This window comes from Hemiscyllium ocellatum, chromosome 37 (genome assembly GCF_020745735.1).
Source record: "Hemiscyllium ocellatum isolate sHemOce1 chromosome 37, sHemOce1.pat.X.cur, whole genome shotgun sequence".
Classification (NCBI taxonomy): domain Eukaryota; kingdom Metazoa; phylum Chordata; class Chondrichthyes; order Orectolobiformes; family Hemiscylliidae; genus Hemiscyllium; species Hemiscyllium ocellatum.
In genome coordinates, this window is record NC_083437.1 from 41,706,050 (window position 1) to 41,729,206 (window position 23,157).

The following is a 23,157-nucleotide window of genomic DNA, read 5'->3' on the forward strand; positions in this document are numbered from 1 at the left end:
TAGAATGACCAGAGAGATATGAGGCTGCAGCACTGCAGAGGGATGAGGTCGAGAGATGCTGGTGGTCACTTAGTTGTAGCTCTATTATTGAACTGAACAGGTGGCCTCGGAATGTTTCAAAGTTGTGGATTGCTCTCATATTAAGTAGCACATACCCTTCATCCCCACCCCCAGAGCCATGTACACTCCCTCTATGTTCCCGTTGACATCCCCAAGTCATCACCTCCAACTCCGACCCCCTCGCTCTTCCACATTCCTTTTGCCTTCATTCGCTCCATCATCTGCACGTTCGTTCCTGAACTCTCCAGCGTCCCACCCTCATCCATAGTCCTGTCCCCCCATCCATACGTCCCCCCTCCCACTGCCCCCATCCATACATCCCCCCCTACTGTCCCCTATCCATACGTCCCCCCTCCCACTGCCCCCCATCCATACGTCCCCCGTCCCTTTGTTCCCCCATCCATACATCCCCCCCACTGTCCCCCATCCATACATCCACCCCCCCCACTGTCCCCCATCCATACATCCCCCCTCCCACTGTCCCCCCATCCATACATCCCCCCTCCCACTGTCCCCCATCCATACGTCCCCCCTCCCACTGTCCCCCCATCCATACATCCCCCCTCCCACTGTCCCTCCATCCATACCTCCCCCCTCCCACTGTCCCCCCATCCATACATCCCCCCTCCCACTGTCCCCCCATCCATACATCCCCCCTCCCACTGTCCCTCCATCCATACCTCCTCCCTCCCACTGTCCCCCCATCCATACCTCCTCCCCCTCCCACTGCCCCCCATTCATACATCTCCCCCTCACTGCCCCCCATCCATACATCCCCTCCCTCTCACTGCCCCCCATCCACACATCCCCCCCCCTCACTACCCCCCATCCACACATCCCCCCCCTCACTACCCCCCATCCATACATCCCCCCCTCCCACTGCCCCCCCATCCATACATCCCCCTCCCACTGCCCCCCCATCCACATGATTCCCCCCCTTCTGGTCCCACCACCCACACACCCCTCGTCCACACACTTGCTCATATCTCCATGCTCCCCAATCTCATTCCCACTTCCCTCCTCATACCCCGTACATTTGAGTATCACCACCTCTCTCTCAGCCTTGGGCATGTCATTCTCAGCCGTGAACATTGGTACTGAAATTAGGCTGCTCCCACTTGGAATGCCTGAGGAGTAACGCAGATCATGATCCTCCATAAGAATGACATGTCCGTGGTACCCATTTTCCTGGCATTGGATGGAAGGTTTGTTTTTTCTTTCGGTTAGGGCTGTGATGTGGGGTTGGGGATCTGCAGGACACTGCTAGGTGCTGGCCGAGAGGGACCTCACGGGGATTTATAAAAGCATTCTGTTCCATCAGAGTCACAGCAAACTGGAAACGTTAACTCTGTTTCTCTCTCCACAGACCTGCTGAGTTTCTCCAATGTTCTCTGTGGTTACTTCAGATTTCCAACAACCTTTGGCATATCTTGCCTTTCTTGACTTTTCTCTGTTGTCACTTTCTTTGGTGGTGTCTCTTTCCCAGATGATTGAAGATAGGAAAGAGAAAGGCTGACAGTATCTTATGGGTTAGAGAGTCTTTTTCCCTTTCCAGACTATCGCAGGACCTCCCAGGGATGGCTTTGTGGGTTGTCCAACAGCTGAAGTATAGAGAGTGAGGGGATGCAGGAGTTAAGTCCCACACATGGTGAAACCTGCAGATGTAGTCATGGGTGCTGGCTGTGAGAGAGTGTGCTGGCTGTGGGAGGGTGCGCTGTCTGTGGGAGGGTGTGCTGGCTGTGGGAGGGTGCGCTGGCTGTGGGAGGGTGCGCTGGCTGTGGGAGGGTGCGCTGGCTGTGGGAGGGTGCGCTGGCTGTGGGAGGGTGCGCTGGCTGTGGGAGGGTGTTGGGGTGTCGATAGGTTGAAGTTTGAATTTCTTTCAGCAGCTGCCCAGTCACACCAGACAAATTCCAAATCCCGACTGACCCAATCACTTGCTCCTAATCCTCTTCTGGGTCTGACATTGTGTGACACTGATCAGTGGGGAAAGAGTATGAAGGCTATTGGGGAGGCAATGTCCTAATGGTATTTTCGCTGGTCTGTTAATCTAGAGACCCTCAGTAATGTTCTAATGGATTTAAATCCCACCACAGCAGATGGTGGCATTTGAGTTCAATAAAAGTCTGGAATTAAGAGCCAGATGATGACCAGGAATTCATAGTTAGAAAAACCCACCTGGTTCACTAATGTCCTTTAGGGAAGGAAACTGCCATCCTTACCTGGTCTGGCCTACATGTGACTCAAGACCCATAGCAATGTGGTTGACCCTTAAATGTCTCCGAGTAATAAACACTGGCCTACTGAGCACTGCCCTCATCCTGTGGAAGATTTGTTTTAAGAAAGGACAGGGGATACAATGGAAGGCTGAATGTTCACATCCCAGGCCACGGTGGAGCTGGCTCTCCACAAATTCCTGTTGATGCAGCTGGAGATCAGGAATCCCCATCCCCTCCAAACACCATCTCAGAAACAAGAGAAAGCTCCCACACTCAGAAGCAGCCCTTTCAGCTTGGGAATACGCATTCATATTTAGCAGTTTGGGGAATTGCTGGGATCAAGATACGTTTTTGTTCCTGCAGGTCTACAACCTTGGAGATAAGACCATAAAACATAGGATCAGAATGAGGGCACTGAGCCCACTGAGTCTGCTCCGACAATCAACAAGATCATGGCCGATGTGATAATAATCTTATTTTTCTCTTGCCCATATTTCCTGCGGAGCCCCGAAGTCCTCTGTATTCTTCCAATTCTGGCCTCTTCAGCCTTCCCAGTTTCCTTCCCCCTAACCCTGGGGGCTGTGCCTTCTGCAATTTAGTGTTCAGATTCACTCTCGAAATCTTTCAAGCTCGTTTTGTAGTGTTCCTTTTAAAACAGACATCTTTACCAATATCACTTTCTGCTGTCAAATCGGGTTTGCACGTGTTGCTGTGAAACAACATGGGACATTGTACTGCATCAGAGGTTCTACATAAATGCAAGTTGCTACTGTTCTTACTCTCCCATACCTCTTTAGTGAAAACAGTGATGAATACCAGTCCACACTTCCACAACTCCCCCATTCTTTACCCAGTTGCTCAGTCTTCACAATTAACAGGGCACGGAGCGCTAAATCAAGGAAGGGTTACTCAGAGGTCTTGGAAGCTGAGGCTACCTTCAGCTTGATGTCCCCAGGCATATATTAAAGCTGGGATCCCTCACGAGGACTGGGAACTCTGATTGATCTTAAAAAAACTGATGCTGTCAGTAGAACATTGAACAGTGTAGCACAGTAGAGGCCCTTCACCCCTCGATGTTGTGCCAGCCTTTTATCCTACTATAAGATCATTAACACACAGTCAAACCTGGGATCTTCTTGATCTGAATGGTTCAGTCGAGACATTCCTGTTTTATTTGAAGTATTCCCATTGATTTTAGTCCAAAAGGTTTGGAGGGATAATGTCAAACAGGCAATCTGGCCGGAGTAATTCACAAAGCATTCAAATTATACTGATAGGAAAAACAAGGCTCGTTTATTGTTAATCAATTGATATCTTTATGCTAGGGGGCTCCTACTTTAAGCAGTTTAGCTGTCTAAGCTGATTCTTCACAGTTTCGTTCAATTTTTATTGAAAATGTAATTCAGCAAACCATATTTTGTAAGCTAATGCAGCACCGTTGTTTCACTCTGTATTGACACTGCACTCAATGGAGTCAGCTGTCTAGTTAATGCAGAAAAACAGTTCACCGTCACAAAACCATTCATGATCCTAAATTCAGAGATACAGTTAATGGAATCTCAGACTCGACACACGGTAAAATGAAGTGCATGTTCACGGTCACATCCAGTGAGGTTAATGTCATATTTGATGTGTGACAGAGCCATGAGTTATAGCACACCTCACATGTGGGAATAAAAGTCGTAATCCGTAACATATGTAAAATATCAGTCAATTTCCAACAGGGAAAGGGAATTAATGAGCGGTTTTGTAGATTTCTTAACCCAACAAAAGCAAGGAAGTGCCGAGAACAGTTGCAACACACACATTAAACCCGTAAAAATCTCACTTCATATCCAATGTTCCTTAGCTGACTAACTGCCATAAAAACTTCACCTCCAGTTATTATCAATCCCAGGGATCAAGGTGTTTTTCCACCAAAATGTGAGGGACAAACACCTACACACAAACAAACAAGCAAAAATGCACCCCCCCCCCCCCCCCCGCCACACACACACACACCTGCATATATAGTCATCTCCACACACACATATCTGCACACACACACCTCCACTGACACACACATATACACAAAGACACACATATACACATGTACACACACTTATATACATACACAACTGCATACACAGACATATGCAGACACGCATATACCCAAACACACACACAGCACATATGCATTGACATGCACACAAGATATACGTACACATGGTAACACAAATGCATGCACATGGGAATATAACACAGATGATCACCGATTTTTCACTATATTCTGATTTTACCACTTATTAATACGAATGGACTACCCAGTAATGTGTCGGTGTGTTCAATGAGTCAGGGTGTTAACTGCACAACATTTCACAGTGACCTCAGCCTGGTATCAGATTGCTGATTTCTTACTTTCAGTGTTGTGCACAGTGAGATAGTTCCATAATTCTTTATGAAATGTTTTCTTGGTATTGTACAAAGGAGCTGTGATACTGTGTAAAATTAACATTAAAAGTTATGGAAGTTAGTTGTGTCCTGTTACTGCAGGGATGACAGAAACACTACATGCCAAAAGATTACCCATGCAGAAAGCAGCTGTACAAAGATGCTATCTGCATCTGAAGATCACTTCTACAACGAGATCACTTATATAGGGAGACCACCAATATGACTAGATCACCGATACAGGAAGGCCACCTGTCCAACCAGATCACCTGTACAACTAGATTACCTGTACAGGAAGACCATCATACAACTAGATCACCTATACAGGAAGACCATCTGTACAATTAGACCAGTTGTATGAGGGGGAATCTATATGACTAGATCACCTGTACGACTCAATCCCTATACAGGAGGACCATCTGTATAACTAAATCACCTGTTTAACTAGATCACATTTAACTAGGTGTACAGGGGACCATTTATCATTTTGATACGGTGTTCACTCTGTATTAATGATCCCCTCTGTACACAGTGGGACTATCTCCTGAGGCAGCACCTACACAGAGAGCAGCTCCATGGAACCCATCAAAGATCATCCGCAGGACTGTACAGAGGGCACTGTCCACACACCGAACCTCATTTACATGGAGTACAGTGGCATGTGGTGTCCCTAAACCAATGATACCATCAAGACAGACAGAACCCCTCCAGGGAGACAGACATCTCTCTTCAATGACCTTAAACCTCAGATTCAATCCTAAATAAATGGCCGAATGCAGGTCCCATTGAAATGGATGGTACGTTCTGATAGGACATCTATTTACATGGACTCAATGGTCCACACCCTCTGTCCTCACTCTGCCCGTCATCTGGAAGAGGCTGTTAGGACGAGGACAAGGAGGAAGAGAAGTGGAGAAGATGATCAAGGGCAGGTGTGCTTTTTTTAAAAAAGATACGTTGCCAGGGTGTGACGTTCTCTGGCTCAGCGAGTGTTTATTGGGCAACTCTAACTGCCATCACAAATTGCTCCGAGTATTCTGGGTGTTCAAAAATCTGATTGGGAGATCTGCCATGTTTTGACATCCAATGTTAGGTTTTTAATTTGGTTTAAACTGTCCTTGGAGGAAGCTGGTATTGGAACCCTGTAGAGAATGATCACCTGTAGAGAAACAGATTATCTGTATGAAGTGATCATAGAGTCTTACAGCACGGAAACAGACACTTCCAACTCGTCCACACCGATCAGACATCTCAATCCAATCTAATCCCATTTGCCAGCATTTGGCCCATATGTTTCTAAATCCTTCCTATTCATATACCCATCCAGATGCCTTTTAAATGTTGTAATTATACCAGCCTTCACCACTTCCTCCAGCAGCTCATTCCATACACACACCACCCTCTGGGTGAAAAAGTTGCCTCTACAGTCCCTTTTATATCTTTCCCCTCTCACCTTAAACCTATGCTGTCTAGTTCTGGACTCCCCTACACTGGGAAAAAAGACCTTAACTATTCATCCGAGCCATACCCCCTCTTGATTTTATCAACCTCTATAAGGTCACTCCTCAGCCTCCAACACTCCCTGGAAAATAAGCTCAGCCTATTCAGCCTCTGTTTAATTCAAACCCTCCAACCCCATCAACATCCTTGTAATTTTTTCTTGCACACCCTCAAGTTAAACAACATCTTACTGATAAGAGGGAGACCAGACTTGTACACAGTATTCCAAAAGTGGTCTCACCAATATCCTGTAACATGACATCCCAATTCTTACACTCAAAGAACTCAACAATGAAGGCAGGCATGCTAAATGCCTTCTTAATCACCCTGTTTACCTGTAGGCATAGATCACCTGAACAGAGAGCTCACTAGTATAGAGACAGATCACCTGTAGACAGTGATCATCTACACAAAGAAATCAACCGTATGAAGTGATCGCCTGTGGAGACAGATCACCAGCACAGAGGGATCACCTGTACAGGCAAGTAAAACAATAAGTCTTTTCATTTGTTTTCTTGAGAACTTGTCTAATGCAGGGATTGTCTGTGATCACATTGAGTGGGACTGCACCTTTTAAAAACTGAGTTTGAATTCGGGACAAACCCATTTGGTTTTAATTCTATCAATCGACAGATGTAGCTTTTCAAGTGGATGGGGCACCATCAGGCAGATTCGGTTTCCAATGTGTTATACGGCTGTGGAAAAAGGCAAAATGCCTCCTTAAATTAAAGGAAGAATAAATGAATGAATACCAGCCCACCCCAGTCAGACATTGTCTTTTTAATTAGAACTCTCCAGTCAGTGTGTATTTGACACAGACAGATGGTCAGACAGATAGCTTGCAACCCTGAGCAAAATGTGCAATTTAAATTTTCATCTAATTCTCACAAACTCCTAACTTCTAAGAATACTCAAAGATCCTCCAGCCTTTTAGAAAACAATCTCCCAGGAATAGGGTCCCGAACTAAATTCGGGCACTAGCCAAATGTCTGAAAGAACAGGATTCTATTCAACACATAGAAAAAGACTTTTCAAGCAGTTTGTGCCATCAGGTTATTTTAGGAAATGGTTATTCTTACAAGTCAGTTGGTGAGATGTGAGATAAAAAGGGAAACATGAAGAGGGATGAAAAGAATTTACTGAACTTCCTTTACATATTTTAAGATGTTTTTCATTTAGCTTCATCTACAACTAAGACAGTTTGGAAGCTGCCATTTTTTAATGCAAGTGTAAAGTCTGCCTTACGGCATGTTCAAACTCAATTAAGAGCTTCAGCCGACTTTTCAACAGATTGTAAAAATGAATTTGGGATAACTTTGATCTTTGAAAGGTCGATTGGGATAAAACATCTCTTCAAGAAGGTGGTGCTGTGATTTTTAAAAGTTTTGAACTGTGATAATGGTCCATTTGAGTTTTCTTCCTCCTAATCTTCTTCATCCTGCATCCCCCTCAGTTTCCTCCTCTCTCTCACACTCAGCTGGGAGTCATCCCCACCCTACATTCTCCCCACTCTGGACAGCACCACACTACAGCCCCAGACACAGTTTATTGAGCCTTCAGTGAACATAAGAAATGAGATCCCATCGTGGAATTAGAGCTAATCTGAAATGCTGTGGCTGTCAAATCTTTAATTAGCTCTAAACCTGCTCAGACCCGGCTCAATGCGTACAATCTGGCATCAGAAATAACAGAAGGTGAAATGCACAAAACCTGTACTTAAAAAAAATGAAGAAAAATAAGGAATATTTTGACAGCTGTTCAGACCTGAGGCAGGAGCTGTAGGCATGCCATGTACACTGTACTGTGCAGACTCTGAAATATACAGCGGCTTCACATTCAAAATGCACAAGGTTGTTTTCTGAACAGATGGAACTAATGACATGAAACAAAATAGATCATTTCATTTGGTTAAAAAAAACCCATAAAGGCACAAAACAGAATGAATGATAGGGGCTAAAGGGCAAAGGTGAAAGCAGGGCAACACTTAGTGAGTGAACGTAGGAAACATTCTGCCTTGTCTCTGTGCTTTTCACTCAGGAGGAGAGCAGGCTTCTCATCTCGTCTCTTCTATCCAAGGTGGCCAGTTCCTAGAATATCGAACTCAGCTCCACACAGTCTCAGCCCAGCCCCAGCTCCGACAATGTAACCTTCTCAGAGTGAAGGAGGTGCTCAAACATTCTCCCTTGGACAGGCCCTCTCTGATAATGTCCGCAATAAATCCATTCTGGGAGGACTGTACAACAACAACAATAGTTATTCATTTAATGCCTTTAATGGAAGCATTATAAAACAATATTTGTCATCAAGCCATCGGGACAAAACAGCCATTTCCAGAGGTAGGTTTTAGGCAGCATCTTAACAGAGGGAATTGAGATCCGACAGGTGGGCAGGTGTATAAGACCATGAGAGGCACGGATAGGGTGAATGCACTCACTCTTTTTCCCAGGGTTGGGGAATCAAGGACAAAGGGCACCAGCTTAAGGTTAGAGGGGAAAGAATAAAAGGGAATGTGAGGGGCAACTTTTTTTTTTACACAGAGGGTGGTACGCATATGGAATGAGCTGCCAGCAGAAGTCATTGATTAGAATCACTACAGTGTAGAAACAGGCCCTTCAGCCCAACAAGTCCACACTGGCCCTCTGAAGAGTAACCCACCCAGACCCATTTCCCTACCCTATATTTACTCCTGACTAATAGCTTACACTATGGACAATTTAGCATTGCTAATTCACCTAATCTGCACATCTCTGGATTGTGGGAGGTAACCCACACAGACACAGGGAGAATGTGCAAACTCCATACAGACAGTTGCCCAAGGCTGGAATCGAACTTGGGTCCCTGGGGATGTGAGGCAGCAGTGCTAACTACTGAGCCACCATGCCACCCTTGGTTGAGGTGGGTAAATTAACAACATTTAAAAGGCATTTGGACAAATACATAGATCGGAAAGAATTAGAAGGATATGGGCCAAGTGCAGGGAAATGGGGTTAGCGTGGATGGACATTTTGGTCAGCATGGACCAGTTTGGGCTGAAGAGCTGAGGCTGTGTAGAGATGAGTTAGATATTCTAGTGCTCTAGGCCTCCGTGACTCTGTGAGGTGTAGGGAAGGAATTCCAGAGCTTGTTAGGAATGTTCAAAATGCAGGATTTAGAGGAGGTTACAGAGATAGGGAGAATTGTGGGACTTCCAGGGATAGGGAGGAGCTGTAGGGGCTAGAGGAGTTTACAGAGATAGGGAGGGGGTGTGGAGGCTAGAGGATGTTACAGAGATAAAGAAGGTTGTGGAGGTTACAGAGATAGGAAGGGTTATGGGGCTGGATAGGGTTACAGGGTTGGAGTGATGAAGCCATTGAAGGGTGTGAAGACAAGATTGAGAATCTTACAAGCGATTTATTGTTTGACCAGGTGCTAATGTAAGTCAGTTGGCATTGAGAAGATAGGAGAACAGGTCTTGGTGTGAACAGAGTTTGGAATGAGCTTGAGTTTACAATATGGGAAACCAGCCAGGAGTGTGTTAGAATATTCAAGTTTAAAATCTTCACAGAAAGGAATATTGAATGAAAAACATGATGTAAGATTGACAGGTTGAAATAATTGTAGGTTAGCCAGCTGTTTATGAAAATTCATTGATGGGATGCTGATGTCACTGCCTACACCAACATCTATTACCCATGGGGCAATTTAGAGTTAACCACATTGCTGTGGGCCTGGAGTTACTTGTAGACTTAGAACAGGTTAGAGTTTTCTCTGAAGCACATCAATGAATCAGATAGCTTCCTAACAAGTTAATGGTTACATGGTGAATGGCAATGGGTATAATTAGACTGACTTTTGATTCCAGATTTTAATTAAATTCACATTTTATCAGCTGCTATGGTGGGATTTGAACCTATACCCTCAGAATATTGGCCGGATTTACTTGCCTAGTGACACGACCATTAACCATCAGCTCCCCCAATTGGCTTACAAGCAAGCATTTTATCAAATGATCACAGAGATCAGAAATACTCGATAACCTGAAATGAGGAAATGAACCCAGAACACTATTGGTAAAATCTTTCTTTTTGGCATCAGGTGGAGGTATCTGAAATATTGCCATAATTATAAAAGTATTTAAACTCAGAAGCATCCAGTTTTCCAGAAAGCACCTAACTATTTCAGGTCAGAGAGTGTTGTACTTAATGAAGTGGTCTGATCATAGACAAGGGTTGACAGTGCTGCAGCAACACCTGCTCAACTAACTACTGCACAGTAACTTGGCATCAGCCACCACTATCAGTCAGAGAGATGGAGGGAATGTTGCTTCACTCAGATGGTAGTCACAAGTCACATAGCCCTACACACGGATGAAAAAAAACCACCATTTTGACTGGGACAACACATCTATCCTGGGACAGGCTAAGCAAAGACATGCCAGAGAATTCCTAGAGGCCTGGCACTCCAACCACAACACCATAAACAAGCACACAGATCTAGACGCCATCTATCAACCTCTCAGAAAACGAACAGGAAATGACATCACCACTAACCCCAGGAACCCCATCCAGGAGAAAGATATAAATAGAAAGCAGGAGACAACAGCTTCGCTTCATTTGGAGGTCGCCACTGATGATGTTACCTAGCCAGGTAATGAAACATCTGGATATCAAACCTACAGCTCAGCGAGGTGGCACGGTGGCACAGTGGTTAGCACTGCTGCCTCACAGCGCCAGGGACCTGGGTTCAATTCCCGCCTCAGGCGACTGACTGTGTGGAGTTTGCACATTCTCCCCGTGTCTGCGTGGGTTTCCTCCGGGTGCTCCGGTTTCCTCCCACAGTCCAAAGATGTGCGGGTCAGGTGAATTGGCCATGCTAAATTGCCCGTAGTGTAAGGTAAGGGGTATGTGTAGGGGTATGGGTGGGTTGCGCTTCGGCGGGTCGGTGTGGACTTGTTGGGCCGAAGGGCCTGTTTCCACACTGTAAGTAATCTAATCAAACCTACACCCCTCAGATGGTAGTGCCTGGGCCCCTTCTGTCAGAATCCCATCAGATTAAAACCGACTTCAGAACCCAAGCCTCTGAGGGGTGTGGAATCTGAGGGTGCCGCCTATCTTGGTTGGGGGGTGGGGAGGGAGGTGCTCGGTGACAGTAACATTTAAAAAATTCTGGAAAACTGGGCTGTTCAGTCAAAGATAAGAGTCAACAGTGAGAGATTAAACCAAAACCCAGTCTGTCTGGTGAAACTCCCCCGAGACATTTACAAACCGTGGCCTTGGTCAACTTTCATCATCAAAACCAGTTCGTTGTCATTGATCTCATTGTCATTCCTGGGCACAAACTGCCTGTCACCCTCACCAGCACCACCACAGCGACCACACTTTGAAATCACTGCTGGCTGCTTTGAAAGAAAAATCACTTGGTAAAATCACTTTCTAACTCCATTCACTTTATCATACAAGTGAAACTCTTTTATTAATTCCATAAACAACACTGTGCACTGGAATATTTTATTTGTGTTCAACAGTATGTCACACAGTGTGTCTACAGAATCATGATTATCACTGGAAAGCTTCAGGTGAAGCCTCTGTCTATAAAACGAGTTTTAACATTACTCCAGTAAAACAATCTCATCCAGTGTAACAGCCTTGAACACGCTGCTGTATGAAAGAATACTTCCTGTTGTCAGTTTTTAACCAATACTTGAACTTGAGCTCTTTTGACCTGCTTCTGAGAACATCTGAAGGTATTGATCACAGTTTAAGTTTCTCTGCGTTTTATCTTGGATTTCTTTTGTAAGGTCCCCATTGATACAAGCAAATGCCTGATAATGTTCTGATCAATGCAGATTCATGCTCATCCCCGGTCAGTTAATGGCCCAGACAATCCTCTCCTATGTAAAGCCTGTGTTCAGTAATTTGTTCTGTTTCACAGCCATTATAACATGACCCAAACAGTGCCTGACAATTTCTAGAGAGTATATTCTTAACAATCTTGTACCACCCTGTGCATTTTCTAAATTATTTCTTGTATCCTTTCTCTCTAAATTAGCTTTCAATGTTTAACAACTTCTCATAAGAGGGATTCCCATTTTGGAAATAGGTTGATATCACTATCGTGGATAACCTGGACAGAGTCACTAAAACCGAAAACGGGAGACGCCCCACCATCATTGAAGAAGCAAGTCAATGACAACACATACTGACATTATCCTGCACGGTCTCCCTGTACAATTTTTAAACTAATCCTTCAATGAGCTCACTTACACTCTCTAAAATGTATCAGAAAAATGGAAATGCAAAAATGGTTTTAAATTTTATTTTTGGCAAAGAAAAACTGATGAGATTTCAGAGGGTCAGTGCCGAGGGAGTGCCGCACCGTCGGAGGGTCAGTGCCGAGGGAGTGCCGCACCGTCGGAGGGTCAGTGCCGAGGGAGTGCCGCACCGTCGGAGGGTCAGTGCCGAGGGAGTGCCGCACCGTCGGAGGGTCAGTGCCGAGGGAGTGCCGCACCGTCGGAGGGTCAGTGCCGAGGGAGTGCTGCACTGTCGGAGGGTCAGTGCCGAGGAAGTGCTGCACTGTCGGAGGGTCAGTGCCATGAGGGTGCTGCACCGTCAATGAAACCTGTTTTCCTAACAGGGGAAAAATAAGGATATCCTTTGTTGTCCTGATCCTGATCAATATTTAGCACTGATCAATACCAATAATTTGTCATTTCTTTCTCTGATGCTTGAGGAAAGTCTCATGGGCAAAGTGGCAACTGCGTTTGTCTATGTAACTGCAGTGACCAGACCTCCTTGAAGTATAATTGCTATGAAGTTTCTGATGCTCTGAGGAACACATAAGGTGTTATATAAATGCAAGTTCTTTGCTAAGTAGGGACTAATAACATTTCAGCAATTGACAACATCCTCAGCTATTGTGATTATTGATTATTGGAAATAAAAGCAGCAAGTACAGGGAACACATGGGGCAGCATGGTGGCTCAGTGGTTAGCACACTGCTTCACAGGGTTCGAATCCAGCCTCACGTGACTGACTGTGTGGAGTTTGCCCATTCTCCCCGTGTCCACAGGTTTCCTCCGGGTGCTCCAGGTTTCCTTCCACAGTCCAAAGGCATGCAGATTAAGTGAATGGACCATGCTAATTCGCCTGTAGTATCCAGGCTGGGCGGGCTAGCTATGGGAAATGGGTGGGCTGCTCCTCAGAGGGTCAGTGTGGACTCAATGGGCTGAATGGCCTGCTGACACACTGTAGGGATTTTGCATTCTATTCTGTATAACAGGCCCATCCATATCTGAAGAGGAGAAGGACAGGTTTGTATTTTGGACGTAGCTGCTTTATGAAAACTTTTCTAAGAAACAGCTGACTCCACACTTCCAACATCTCTTTTCTATTTCCAATTCAGACCAGGTTTAGACTTTGTCTTTGTCTATTCTGATTACATCAGGATAATTACCTCTATGTTATATTAAAAGCCAGCTGTTTCAATCATTTGAAAGCCAGGGGTAAGCCAGTTTTTTTAATATATTGATGCAGGGTCCAGCATTTATTGTCCATCCCCAGTTGCCACTTGAGAAGGTGGGGGTGAGCTGCCTTTTGAGCCGCTGCAGTCTTTGTGCTGTAGGTTGTCCCAATTCCCAACAGGAACTAACAGCAGCTTAGGTACATTCCTGAGAGCAATTCCTTTATCAGGGAGTCAGGCAGGGAAGGAGGAATAGCAACCAAAAACACCGGTTAAAAGGTTTTATTTTCAAAGCAGCCAGAGTTAAAACAAACGTAAGATCCCAACTACGGAGGCCAGCACAAGATTGCTTCATAAGGTAAAAACAAGGACTGCAGGTGCTGGAAACCAGAGTCTAGATTAAAGTGGTGCTGGAAAAGCACAGCAGGTAAGGCAGTGTCCGAGGAGCAGGAAAATCAACGTTTCAGCCAAAAGCTCTTCATCAGGAATAGAGGTCCTGATGAAGGGCTTTTGCCCGAAACGTCAATTTTCCTGCTCCTTGGATGTTGCCTGACCTGCTGTGCATTTCCAGCACCACTCTAATCTAGACCAAGATTGCTTCATGTCCTGATTGGGTTCTCCCTTCAGTGTGGAAACAGGCCACTCGCCCATCGAGTCCACACCGACCCTCTGAAGAGCATCCCACCCACTCCTCTACTCCTGTATTTCCCATAGCTAACCCACTCTAGCCTGCACATCCCCAGACACAAGGGTTAATTTAGCATGGGAGAAAGTGGGGGCTGCAGGTGCTGGACAGTCAGAGTCGAAAAGTGTGGTGCTGGAAACGCACAGCAGGTCAGGCAGCATCCGAGGGGCAGGAGAGTTGACACTTTGAGCATAAGCCCTTCATCAGGAATTTAGCAAAAGCAATCCACCTGACCTGCACAACTTTAGACTGTGGGAGGAAGCCCACACAGACACAGGGTGAATGCAACATCACACAGCCAGTCACCCAAGGATGGAATTGAACTCAGTCCTTGGCATTGTGAGGCAATGGTGCTAACCATTGAGCCACCCTATATTCAAAGGCCAAGGCTTTTCACTCTTTGCATTAATTTCACAGCAAGAGTCAGAGTCAGAGTCAATCAGTTTGTAATGTACCTCATGGATCTTCAGATCAAGAGAACTAAGAGCAATGGGTCATCCATTCACCCATGCGTCTGCCCATCTGTCTCTTGTCAGTCAGTCAGTCAGCTTTCTATCCTACCATTGAGCTTTGTCCCATGTTAGACATTGACAGTGCAGGTCACAGGATGTACCTTTAACGGCAGAGGGGCAGCAGGAAAACAAAGCTAAGGTGGCAAACAAGTTAATCTCAGATTTGGTGCTTTACCATAGAGCTCTCAGTGACCAGGTAAATTGGAATGCCAATGTTCAGCTGAACAACAGCGTTTCCAAAACACAACCTGAAATAGAACAACACAAGCATGCTGATCGTTCACTGCTGATTATTTTGAACAAATACTGAGATGTTTCCATGGATGTTTGTGTTTTGCAACAACCACCCCATGCGCTGCTTAGACATTTCCTGGCACTTCTTGTTATGTTGAACACTGTTGCCACTACACTGATCGTCAACCTCAAACAGTGTCCTAAAGGGAGTTCTCACAAAACCACCTGAACTATGGCCATCGGAACATGGTCACCTTACAAATAGCACAACAGCTCAAAATACATTTACAATTGGTGCTTCAAATTAGATACAGAAATAAAAGCTCAGCAGGTCTAGCAGCATCTGTAGAAAGAAATCAAAGTTAATGTCTCAGGTTTGGTGACCCTCTTCAGACCCTTCTTGTTTTGAAGGGGATCACTGGACCCGAAACATGAGCTCTGATTTCGCTTCACAGATGCTGCCAGACCTGCGAACTTTTCCAGCAATTTCTGTTTTTCATTCTCAGTTTATGTCAACAGACTGCTCTTTGGTTCAATGCTTTAACATTAAAAAAAATTCTTTTCAAACAGATTGGATTCTGGATTTACATCAAAATGTAGAAACCAGGAGCAAAAGTGGGCCATCCAATAGGATCATGGCTGAGCCTCTACCTCAACACCATATTCCCACCTGCTCTCATACAGTCATACAGCCCAGAAACAGACCCTTCAATCCAACCAGTCTGTGTTTAACATAATCCAAACTAAACTAGTCCCACCTGACTGCTCCTGGCCCATATCCCTCCAAGTCTTTCCTATTCATGTACTTATCCAAATGTCTTTTAAACATCGTAATTGTACCCAGATCCACCATTTCCTCTGGCAGTTAATTCCACACGCAAACTTGCTCTTATGTCTTTTATAAATCTTTCTCCTCTCACCTTAAAAATGTGCCTCTGGTCTCAAAATCCCCCATCCTAGGGAAAAGGCACCTGCCAATGAACTCATTATTTTATAAACTTCTATAAGGTCACCTGACAATCTCCGTCACTTGAAGAAATGAAGATGGTTTGAGTCGGTTAAAATGGAGCAGAGACTTAAAGCAATGTCATCCTCTGGATGCCCAGACCTCACCTTCCCTTCCCAACCAATTCCTTAATCCACTTCCCTCCCCCACCCCCCCTCAATTAGGATGGGCAGGTGTTGAAATTAACAGGCAACCCCCACTGTGTGTAAATCAATAAAATGAAGGGTTGAATAAACTTATTTAGAGCTCACTTGACTACACTATGAGCCAGCGTGCACCCTAATACAGGGCAATGAGCAGGTGGGTGGAAGTGAGCAGCTGATACATTTGCAAATTTTTACAAGGTGGGAATGGGGAGGGGCGTCACAGCCATCAAGCTGTGCCCTTGGTGCATGAGGGTATTCCCTTCCCTCCATCACAGCTCCCCCCAAGTGAGGCCACAACCAATCACAAACATCTTTGTTTGTGCTCAATATGACTCCAACCAGGATTCCCTCCGGATGCCCTTTCACTCCTGTTTTATTATCCTTCTGGGATGCCACACTGGGTCAAAAGCAGCTTTGATGTCAAAGGCTGTCCCTCTCCCCTCCCCCCTCTGGAATTCAGCTCTTTTGTCCATGTTTGAACCAAGGCTGGAATGAGGTCAGGAGCTGAGAGGCCCTGGTGGAACCCAAACTGGGCATCACTGAGCAGGTTATTGCTGAGGAGGTGCTGCTTGATAGCACTGTTGATGACCCCTTCCATCCCTTTTACTGATAATCGAGAGTAGACTGATGGGGCGGGGATTGGCCGGGTTGGATTTGTCCCGGTGCTGCTCCTGGCATGCTCTCCTGCACTGTCCGTTGAGCCAGGGTTGATCCCCTGACTTGATGGTAATGGGGGGAAATGCCAGACCATAAGGTTGCAGATGGTGTTGGAGTAAAGTTCTGCTGCTCTCGATGGCCCACAGCACCTCATGGATGCTAGGCCATTGGAGAATGCATTTAAGAGACAGTCACAATGCTGTGGATCTGGAGTCATGTTTTAACCTGGTTTCCTTCAGCGAGCCAGAAGGATTTTTACAGGAATCAAAAATGGTCACTATGATTGAGATTAGCTTTGTCAATTCCAGATTTCTCATCAATTTATTTTTAAAACACGGACCCTGTTAGCTCAGGGATGGGATTTGAACCCATTGTCCCAGAATGGGTCAGACAATACCTTTACCACAACCTCTCCTCTGTCCCACTGCCTTTGATACAAATGACCACCCATTTGCTCTCACACAGAGTCCTATTGTCTTATCCAGGTTAACAATCACTCTGGTTAAAGAGGGTTCCAACCGACCAAATCACCAGCCCATTCCATTCACCTTCTATCACAATGACAGCACATTTTCAGCAAAACCTCCCAGGGGTGGGGAGAACTCAACAGCAAACAGAAGTTAGAGAGAGGATTGGGGAGGTAACTAAAGGGTTAACCGATGTGGACAGCCAGTGACCCACCAGTGGAGGTAGACCATGTGAAGGGTATAGACTGGGACAGGAGGATGGAGACTGCCCCAGAGAGTAAATGGCAATGCCTTTGAGGGATTTAGAGAAAAAAGCAAGAATTTTGAAATCCACATAAATAGAAATTCAATGGACCAAGCATTCAATCTTATAATTTAGATCCCAATATAAAAAAAACTACAAGAATTCCCAGGCACCACACAAATCAAACTCAATCACAGTTACCAATCAAAGACCAATCAGATCTCTCTCCATGCAGCTGGTAATATGGAATTTCAACACCCCCAAATTCTTCTTCCTCCTTTGAAAATTCCATGATTCCAGTCTAAAGAGGTAGCCCAGATTCAGTCAGCAAGTGTCTCCCAATTATTCGCATATTGCTGCTTATCACTGTCACTATGTTCAGTCCAGCATGTCCCTAATAGCCTCTTGTGAAACATTAATATTGTATAGTAACGGGACTTAAATTTGCATTTGGCTTCATCGGGTGGGATTAATTAAGCCAAGGTGCAAATATTTCAATTTGGCCCCTTTTCACTTTATGGTTTATAAATTGTCTGTGGAAATTCTGATCCAAGCACGGTTGTGTTTTTTTAAATGAGTGATGCATTTAGGGATTCAGCTGTCCAAGCAACTGTGCACATCTAATGAGCAGGTAGTGTCATTCATGAATATAGTGTGGCTGGGGTATATGGCAATCCGCCAAGGGGTATATCCATGTGTACGGTACACTCAGGCATGCTTTTACACAAATGAATAAATAGGTGCAGCATGGGTCACTTTTAATGAAATTACAGCAATTATGTAAATCTACTAGCCAAATAAAGACTAAACAGTACTGGAACATCTGGGTGGGAAATCGGCTCTTTACAGTTCATTCCATGCTGTTAGCAAGTGTTTATTTCATTGACAATAAATTGAAACAAAAAAAGCTATCAATTGTTACATTCATTCCATGTTAATTGAAAACATTTGGTCGGGAATTCCTTGTACAGCAAAGACCTCATTTAAAGTTTATTCCTGCTACATTTACAGTGACAGTTCTATCTAGCCTTGCTCTGCTGTGGAGTATTTAGCTAACAGTGCCTGAGGAATGCCCTGAAGAAGTTTTATGAATGTGATGAAGCAGGGATTACAAACAAGGAACAAGGCGAGGCCATTCAGCCCTTTGAGCCTGCTCCCCCATTAATATAAGATCATAGCTGATCTGCTTTTAACCTCAACTCGACATTCCTGCATATCCCATTAATAATCTTTCACCCACCTTGGTCATCAAGAATGTACCTATGTCAAAGGAACAGAGGAAGACAGTCAGAGCATTACTATCACCACTAACTATGCCCCTAACATTGAGCAGGAAGAGATCCCATTTACTCTCCAGAATCCAATTCACAGTCAGTTTTGGAAAAGACTGTGATATTTCACCTACTTACAGGTGACAAAGAAAAATCCTCAAATTTTTTTGTTAAGACACCACGGAACCTCTTTGAATAGACTGGCTGGTTGCAGAATGGATGGGGTAAGTGCTTCTTAAGAGGACTTTTTTTGTTGAAAACGCTAAACATAACCGTGTAAATGAGAATCCTCAGCAAGTGAATAAAACGTACTGACAAATAAATTATTCACTTAACAGGAATTGACCAGAGCAGCAAACAATGAGAAGAACTGTTATTGGGTCCTGACAGCTTTACAGTCCTTCAGGCAATTTGGGAATGGTCTGAATGGTTACAAATGAAAGTGTGAGTGACATTAATTAAGCCAGGCAATTTAAGCTACAGTATAAACACAGTACAGAACTCCCTTTGAACATGTATTGCATACTATAGACAAAAGAGGTGACAATGCTGGCAGTAGGTTCTAACACTGAATGGTATAAGATTAAGGCCAGGCATTGAGATGAACAAGTAGCCCATTAACCCCTTGTCACTGAGTCCTCTTGTCAAGGCTTAAGGACAGACCAGCTGTATTCTAAACATTTTAAACCAAACACACTTTAGGTGGAAACAATGAGTGTTTTACAGAAGAAAGCTTTTCTCCGTTTTTTTTGTGTGGCTTCGACATGTTATGACAGCCATTACCCTCATTGGCAGAATCCCTCTTTATTGGCATACCATAATTGTAATTTGAAACTGTCAAAGAAAATTAAAGCGATATGACACTTGTTTAAAAACATTCAAGGAATTATAATTGTAACGACGTTTTATGTGGTTCCTTTACAAATACATTTGGATTGCTACTAACTCCTGCTTGAAGACCTGTAATTAAGGATAGCGGCTGTTCTATTTGGTACACAGCTGTCATAATATTTCATTAAATATATCCTAAGCACCCCCTGTGACAAGGTTAAGGTGAGTAAAATACGTTTCTACATGTGTTCTCTGATCACATTATCAAAGGATAGCTAACTCCTTAACCTGGTAAGGATTAAAATAGCATTTTTTAAAAAAGCAGAATGGAAACCAAACTCTGCTCTGGAGCTTGTTGACATTTCAATGTACAGTTGTAGGACTAATCATTCTCCATATATTTTATAGGACTATTACACTGGATTTGCACTTTAGAAAGGGATACATAAGAAGATGCTCAATTGACAGATTGCTGACAGGAGTTTACCCTGTGACTGCGCCAGAATTACAATTGTGATTGGTGAATAATGATCATTAAGCTACAAAATAAAACAGAAAGCGAAAAATGTTTTAAGGTTATCGCTATCACCTTCATTTCAGCTACTACAAAAATAAAGGGCCCACTGATATTTCCTTTAGTTTCCTGCAAAGTGACTTTACCACCCACAGAAGGGTTTCTCAGCCATTTTGGAATCCCATTACTAGAGACTGAAGTTAAAATTATGGTCAGATCCAGCTATGTGTTTCAATAACTTGTCACACTGCTAGTTCCATGATCCAACATTTGAGTTTTCTTTGATGAATCAATTACAAAGTATTAGGGACCAGTCTTCATGCTAACTCCACACTGCACTGGCCCACTCAATGCTTCATGCTAACTCCACACTGCACTGGCCCACTCAATGCTTCATGCTAACTCCACACTGCACTGGCCCACTCAATGCTTCATGCTAACTCCACACTGCACTGGCCCACTCAATGCTCCATGCTAACTCCACACTGCACTGGCCCACTCAATGCTCCATGCTAACTCCACACTGCACTGGCCCACTCAATGCTCCATGCTAACTCCACACTGCACTGGCCCACTCAATGCTTCATGCTAACTCCACACTACACTGGCCCACTCAATGCTTCATGCTAACTCCACACTGCACTGGCCCACTCAATGCTTCATGCTAACTCCACACTGCACTGGCCCACTCAATGCTTCATGCTAACTCCACACTGCACTGGCCCACTCAATGCTTCATGCTAACTCCACACTGCACTGGCCCACTCAATGCTTCATGCTAACTCCACACTGCACTGGCCCACTCAATGCTCCATGCTAACTCCACACTGCACTGGCCCACTCAATGCTTCATGCTAACTCCACACTACACTGGCCCACTCAATGCTTCATGCTAACTCCACACTGCACTGGCCCACTCAATGCTTCATGCTAACTCCACACTGCACTGGCCCACTCAATGCTTCATGCTAACTCCACACTGCACTGGCCCACTCAATGCTTCATGCTAACTCCACACTGCACTGGCCCACTCAATGCTTCTTTTCCTGGTGGCAGTGGAGACTTAAAAACAAGTTCTGCCTTTTGAGTCTCTGTAATAAGAATCTGCGATGAACCTGTGACTAATTTATTTGATCTCAATAATTATTTTCTGACTGAACCAGGCCTGGAGATTGACTGAGGTAAGACATTACTCGCACACCCCCCACTTGAATGAATTATGCAAATAAAAAACAGTCAATACCAAAAACTGTATTCCACTCCCCACACCCTTCAAAATCAGCATTAACAAATAAAATTTGCTGTAAACAAACTAATGTATTTAGAGCAGAAACAAGGCTTTATATTTACAATAATAGGGAAGTTCACTGGACAATCTATCAGTCAACTTCCTGATCAAAGCTGCTCTCCCCAGACAACGGAAAAATCCCAGCATCAATTTCTGATGTTTCTGACTTAGTTGATCCAACAATGTCCTTATTACCCCAGCAAGGCTGTGGGGAAACCAGCCCAGGATCATGTAACTCACTGCCATGCTGTGAGATACCAGTGGAGAATAGAGCTTGATTTGGCCCAGTTGCGAGGCCACAGCAGTTGAACAGTTTGCTCACGAAATCAACATGAAGCAGGTACATTTGGTCAGCTATTCCCAGCCTGCTGTGCGATTGCATGCTGTAACTGCTTTCAAAGGAGGAGGTAATTATTCTTTTTAGAAAAAGGATGAGAGACAAAAGCTCCAGCCTAGACTGTTGGGAAATAAAATGTTTAGTCATTCTTGAAACCGAGCGGGAAAACCTGAGACAGTGTGCCTTGAGGGTGCCCTTAAGAGTACATTGATTGGAAGGTTTATCTGTCATTTATCTATTCTTGTGCCTGACCTGGAGCACTGAGCGCTGAAGGTGAGTAAGTGGTAATGTTACTCCTCATGTCCTTTTCCATCCTCCTTCAGTTCTGAAGAAGGGTCACTGGACTTGTAACATTAACTGTATTTCTCTCTTCATAGATGCTGCTGCGTTTCTCCAGCATTTTGCTTTTACGATGCTCCTTAATATGTATATCAAGAAAGAGACCTTGGAGTGTAGGTTCATAGTTCCTTGAAAGTGGAGTCGCAAGTAGACAGGATAATGAAGTATGCTTTCCGTGATTGGTCAGAGTATTGAGTATAGTCGTTGGGAGGTCATGTTGCTGCTGCACAGGACATTGGTTAGGCCACTGTTGGAATACTGCATACAATTCTGGTCTCCTTCCGATCGGAAATATGTTGTGAAACTTGAAAGGGTTCAGAAAAGATTTACAAGGATGTTGCCAGGGTTGGAGGATCTGAGCTACAGGGAGAGGCTGAACAGGCTGGGGCTGTTGTCCCTGGAGCGTTGGAGGTTGAGGGGTGACCTTATAGAGGTTTACAAAATTATGAGGGGCATGGGTAGGATAAATAGACAAAGTATTTTCCCTGGGATCGGGGAGTCCAGAACTAGAGGTCATAAGTTTAGGATGAGAGGGGAAAGATATAAAAGAGACGTTAAGGGGCAACTTTTTCATGCAGTGAGTGGTACATGTATGGAATGAGCTGCCAGAGGATGTGGTGGAGGCTGGTACAATTGCAACATTTAAGAGGCATTTGGATCGGTATATGAATAGGAAGAGTTTGGAGGGATATGGGCTGGGTGCTGGCAGGTGGGACTAGATTGGGTTGGGATATCTGGTCGGCATGGAGGGGTTGAACCGAAGGGTGTGTTTCCATGCTGTACATCTCTATGACTCTAAATATAAAATAGAAAGAAGCATTTTTGTGCATTATAATGAAAATATTTATATTTTAATGAAGAAATGACACTTAATCCTCAAGTAAATTGGATCAGCAATCTTAAAGGAAAGTAACAATCAAAATCCCTGATTCCAGGTGGAAGGTGCAATACACTCAATTTTTCAACATGCAAAGCTTTTCTGC

General features: G+C 44.5%; 1 long non-coding RNA gene across 1 annotated transcript in view; it reads right to left on the bottom strand.

The window, feature by feature from the left end:
• LOC132833695 (uncharacterized) overlaps positions 1–23,157 on the bottom strand; it is a 123,032-nt gene that overhangs the window by 60,085 nt on the left and 39,790 nt on the right. The gene's annotated exons all lie outside the window — the stretch shown is intronic.